Below are 6,071 nucleotides of genomic sequence, written 5' to 3' on the forward strand. Positions count from 1 at the left end.
GGTGAAACATCAAATCACCCAGGTGACTCAGTCCCCCTATAGCTCAGATTGGGTGCCCTGTGACTTCTGGATTTTCCCAAAACTGAAGTCACCTTTGAAAGGGAAGAAATTTCAGACCATCGATGAAATTCAGTAAAATACAATGGGGCAGCTGATGGCGATTGGGAGAACTGTGTGAGGTGCCAAAGGTGTCTACTTTGAAGGGGACTGAGATGTCATTGCCCTATTTATAATGTTTCTTATATATTGTATCTTCTTCAATAAATGTCTCTATTTTTCACATTACATGGCTGGATGCCTTCTGCACAGATCTCATATACCAGGATTTGGCAATGTTTAACATATAGAAAGTATTCCATAAATGTTTGTTGTTGAATGCTGGGGTAGTTAAGAGAAATTCTCTTCCTTTTCTCCCTCTTCTTCTCCCTCCCTCCCTTCCTTCTTTCCTTACTTCCTTCCAAGGTAATATTGGTTACTAACACTATGTGAGTCTCAGGTTTACAACAATTACAATTTAATATCTGTATACATTATAGTGTACTCACCACCAAACTTCCAGTTTCCACCCATCACCATATAATTGATCTGCTTTACCCATTTTGCCCTCCCCCACATCCCCTTCCAATCTTTTTTCCTTAAAAAAAAATGATATGTACTGTATGGTTTCTGTTTTTTTTTTAATAAATTTATTGGGATAACTTTGGTTAGAAACATTATATAAATTTCAGGTGTACAACATTATAATACAACATCTGTATACTCGATTGTGGGTTCATTCCCAGAATGGTTGTTACCAGAAGAGAAGGGAGGTAAAGGAGAGGACAAAGAGAATATAGGGGGTCAAATACACTGCAATGGCATTTTGTTGTATCTATGAGTTTGCTTATTTGTTTATTTCTTGCTTTTTGTTTTATATCCCATATATGAGTGAACTCGAATGGTTCTTGTCCTTTTGCATCTGACTTATCTCACTTAGCATGACACTTTCATGATCCATCCACATTGTCACAAATGACATTATTCATTTTTTAAAAAATTATTTTTCAATTATAGTTGACATATATTAGTTTCAGGTATACAACATAGTGATTAGGCATTTAAATAACTTACAGTGATCACCTCAATAAGTCTAGTACTCATGTGACACCATATTTCATCTTTTTATGGCTCAACTGTATTCCATTGTATATATGTACCACATCTTTTTTAGCCAACCATTGTCGAATGACAGGTTGTTTCCATATCTTGTATATTATGAATAATTCTGCAATGAACATAGTGGTATGTATATCTTATGAATAAGTGTTTTAAAATTTTTTGGATAGATACTCAGAGAGGGATTCCTAGGTCATACTGTAGCTGTATTCTTAATTTTTTTTGGCAAAACCTTCATACTGTTTCCTATACTAGCTGCACCAATTCTCATTTCCACCAGTGCTGTGCAAGGGGTCACTTTTCTCCACATCTTCTCCAATGCACATTATTTCCTGTAATAATGATAATAGCCATTCTAACAGGTGTGAGGTGATATCTCATTGTGGTTTTTGCATTTCCCTTATAACTGGTGATCTTTTCATGTACTTGTTGGCAATGTGTCTATTTAAGTCCTTTGCCCATTTTTACTGGATTGTTTATATTATTGTTATTTTATTGGTGATCTTTTCATGTACTTGTTGGCAATATGTCTATTTAAGTCCTTTGCCCATTTTTATTGGATTGCTTATTTTATTGTTTATTTTACTTTAAGTTCTTGATATCTTTTGGATATTAGCACCTAATATCCATTCAATTGGTTGCTTTTTTTGTTTTGTCGGTGATTTCTTTTGCTGTGCAGAAGCTTTTTAGTTTGATGTAGTGCTATTCATTTAACATTTATTTTATTTACTTTTTCTTTGTGGTCATGTTCTCAAAAACCTCTCTGAGATGAACGTCCACAGGTTTAGTGCCCATGTTTACTTCTACATGTGTGTGTTTTTTTTATTGGAAAACACTTTCTTAATTGGCAGGAAAATGGTCACTGTTACTAAAGTGTGAAGATGCATGTGCTCAGCCTAGGGAAGCAGAGTACCACTATGATTTCTCACTTTGGTGGGATAGGGATATCTACAGAAGCAAAGCAAAGAATTCTTACAAATGTGACAGTAATAAAAGGCAAAGCATGGTGATTTTTTTGGTTTCTAATCTCAGGGAAGAGCTGAAACTGATCAATCAAAATAATTTGCCTGGACTATGATAAAGAGTTTGCCTGCAGCTGATGTAATGCACAGCTGTCCTTACCTCAGAAGCATTCCAGAAGCTTTTGAAACTGTTGTGTTCAGGGAGATTACTCAAAGCAAGATCTCTTTAAGCCTGGAAACACTAGGGCTTAATCAAGTTAAGCATCAATAGATAAGTATATAAAAAAACCAACTAGGAACTTTCCAGGAATGATTATTTCTGTTTCTTATAAGCCTGCTCCATATTATGCAAATGCACTGAAGTTAAATGTTTGCTACACTAACATGGCGAAAGGATGTGGTCAATGGTGAAACAATCCCTGAAGTGAAAAGAAAAGTCAAAAGCTGATTCATCTTAAAAATATTAAAAATGCTTTAACATATTCAAGAGGTCAAATATTTAGGATGTATTTTGGACTTTTTGATGGGCAAAGACCCAGATATGAGCAAATAATAAATACCATTAAGACTTTTAAAAATATGTATTTTATTGATTATGATATTACAGTTGTCTCATTTTTTTCTCCCTTTTATTCCCCTCCATCTGGTACCAGAATTTCCCTCCTCACACTTAGTTCATGTCCATGGGTTGTGCATATAAGTTCCTTGGCTTCTTCATTTCCCATACTCTTCCTAACCTCCTGCTTCTATTTGTACCTACCTTCTTGTATGCTTCTTAGTCCCTGTACCTTTTACCCCATTCTCCTCTTCCCCCACTCCACTGATAACCCTCCATGTGATGTCCATTTCTGTGATTCTGTTCCTGTTCTAGTTGTTTGCTTAGTTTGTGTTTCTGTGCTAGGTTCAGTTTTTGATAGTTTTGAGTTTGTTGTCATTTTACTGTTCATATTTTTTTATCATCTTCTTTTTCTTAGATTAAGTCCCTTTAACATTTCATATAATAAGGGCTTGGTGATGATGAATTCCTTTAACTTGACCTTATCTGGGAAGCACTTTATCTGCCCTTCCATTTTAAATGATAGCTTTGCTGAACAGAGGAATCTTGGATGTAGTAGGTACTTGCCTTTCATGACTTTGAATACCTCTTTCCAGTCCCTTATCACCTGCAAGGTTTCTTTTGAGAAATCAGCTGATAGTTTCATGGGAACTCCTTTGTAGGTAACTCTCTCCTTTTCTCTTGCTGCTTTTAAGATCCTCTCCTTCTCTTTAATCTTGGGTAATGTAATGATGATGTGCCTTGGTGTGTGCTTCCTTGGGTGCAACTTCTTTGGGACTCTCTGAGCTTCCTGACTTCCTGGAATTCTATTTCCTTTGCCAGATTAGGGAAGTTCTTCTTCATTATTTTGTAAAATATGTTTTCAATTTCTTTCTGTTTCTCTCCTTTTTCTGGCACCCCTATGATTCGGATGCTGGAATGTTTGAAGTTGTTCCAGAGGTTCCTAAGCCTGTCCTCATTTTTTTAAATTCTTTTTCTTCATTCTGTTCTGGCTCAATGTTTCTTCCTTCTGCTCCACATCATTGATTTGAGTCCTGGTTTCTTTCCCTTCACTGTTGGTTCCCTGTATATTTCCTTTATTTCAATTTGCATAGCCTTCACCTTTTCTTCTATTTTGTGACCATACTCAACCATTTCTGTGAGCATCCTGATTACCAGTGTTTGAACTCTGCATCTGATACTTTGGCTATCTCTTTGTCACTTACTTCTATTTTTTGGAGCTTTGATCTGTTTTTTCATTTGGGCCATACATTTTTTTTTTGTCTCAGCTCACCTGTTACATAAGGGGTGGAGCCTTAGGTATTTACCAAGGCAGGGCCACCCACTTTGCTGCATTGCGGTGCTGTATGTGGGGGAAGGGTCTGAGGGAGAACAATGCCTTTTTCTCAGCCCTTGGCTGGCTTTCAGTCACTCTCTCTGTTACCCACAAGCAAATTGGGCCCTTCTGGTGCTGATTCCCAGGTAGGTGGGTTTGTGTACATTCTAGGACCTGTGGGTCTCTCCAACAATCTCTCCTGTGAGGCTGAGAGTTTCTCTAGCTGCCTCAATTGCCTCAGGTTGTTTCAGTCAGAGTGTTTGAGGCTTTATTTCCCCATTCTGGAACCCTGGGTTGTGTGGTCTCTCTTGGTCTCTAGTTGTTCCTCCTGGCTTATCTGCATGCCTATATAGGACTGCTGGCTCCGCCAGCTGCCACCTTGCTGTGAGTCCTCTTCACCTGGCTGCCCATCTCTACCCATCCTACCAGTCCGGATAAATTCTTCTTTAACTCCTTGGTTGCTGGACTACCATACAGTTTGATTTTCTGGCAGTCTGGTTATTTTTTGTATGCTAAAATAATTAGTTGTTGTCCTTTTTTTGGTTGTGTGAGGAGGCAAAGTGTATCTACATATGCCTCTACCTTGGCCCACCATTAAGACTTTTTCAGTGTGAAATGACAAAAGTGGAAGAGGGTAATATTATCAAATTCATAAAATCCTGAAAAGATTAAATTTGACTAATGCTCAATCTAGAGGCCTGAAAGTGTTTTCTGTGCTAAGAAAAATGTTTAAATATACTTAATAAAATAATATTTTATAACGTGTATTACTATAAATACATTCAAGAAGGCTAAATAAAGGATGACATTGCTGAATTTTGTGACTGGTAACAGCATACTGTGCTGCATGAACCACTAGTTCTATAGCTGTGTGGTTTTCTCAAGAGTGAATTCAGTTTACTCACATTCTTATATTGCCCCAGAGAGCATATGTTTTAAATGTATTTTTTAAAGTTTTTTAAAAAGATTTTATTTATTTTTATTTTTAGAGAGGGAAAGGAGGAAGAAGAGAGAGAGACAGAGAGACAGAGAGAGAGAGAGAGAAACATCAATGTGTGGTTGCTAGGGGCCATGGCCTGCAACCCAGGCATGTGCCCTGACTGGGAATCGAACCTGCGATGCTTTGGTTCTCAGCCCACACTCAATCCACTGAGCTACACCAACCAGGGCTAAATGTATTATTAGGAGATTAAAGAAGCACTTTATTATTGGCCTTCTTTATCAGCAGAGACCTTCATTTTATTTTTGATTTATTTGTTTAGTTTCACTTTTTGAAAATTTAATTTATTGGAGTGTCATTGTTTAATAAAATTAAATAGGCTTAAAATGTACAATTCTATAATACATTATCAGTATATTGTATTGTGTGTTCACCACCCAAAGTCAAATCTCATTCTGTCACTATATATGAGATCTGTGCAGAAGGTATCCAGCCATGTAATGTGAAAAATAGAGCCATTTATTGAAGAAGAAACATTGTACAATGACACATCAGTCCCTTTAAAGTAGGTACCTTGGGACCTCATGCAGTTCTCCCATTCACCACCAGTTGCCCCATCATATTTTACTGAATCTCATTGGTGGTCTGAAATCTCTTCCCTTTCAAAGGTGACTTCAATTTTGGGAAAATCCAGAAGTCACAGGGTGCCAAATCTGGGCTGTAGGAGGACTGAGTCACTTGGCTGATTTTGTATTTCACCAAAAAACTGCACAAGATGTGATGCATAAGTGGGCATGTTGTTATGATGAAGCTGCCAATCACCAGTTGCCCATAGCTGTGGCCTTCTGAATCATCTGAATAGTTCACACAGGAATGTTCAAGCTTAGCACAAAATTTGATGCAGATTCATTGCTCTTCTTGTTCAGTCATTGTGAATGCAATGGCCGCACAATACACATGCTCACTCAACAGGAACTACCATCCCCACTGACTAGTATGGTGAAGTGGTCATTGTTCACACATGCACATTCAAATCCACTGTCTTTGGCTGCCAGGTTACACTGATGTGGTGCAAACTGTTCTCACTATATTAACAATGGGTGGAATTTTTTAGGACAGTCCTTGTATTTGACTACTTTTACC

This window comes from Phyllostomus discolor, chromosome 9 (genome assembly GCF_004126475.2).
Source record: "Phyllostomus discolor isolate MPI-MPIP mPhyDis1 chromosome 9, mPhyDis1.pri.v3, whole genome shotgun sequence".
Classification (NCBI taxonomy): domain Eukaryota; kingdom Metazoa; phylum Chordata; class Mammalia; order Chiroptera; family Phyllostomidae; genus Phyllostomus; species Phyllostomus discolor.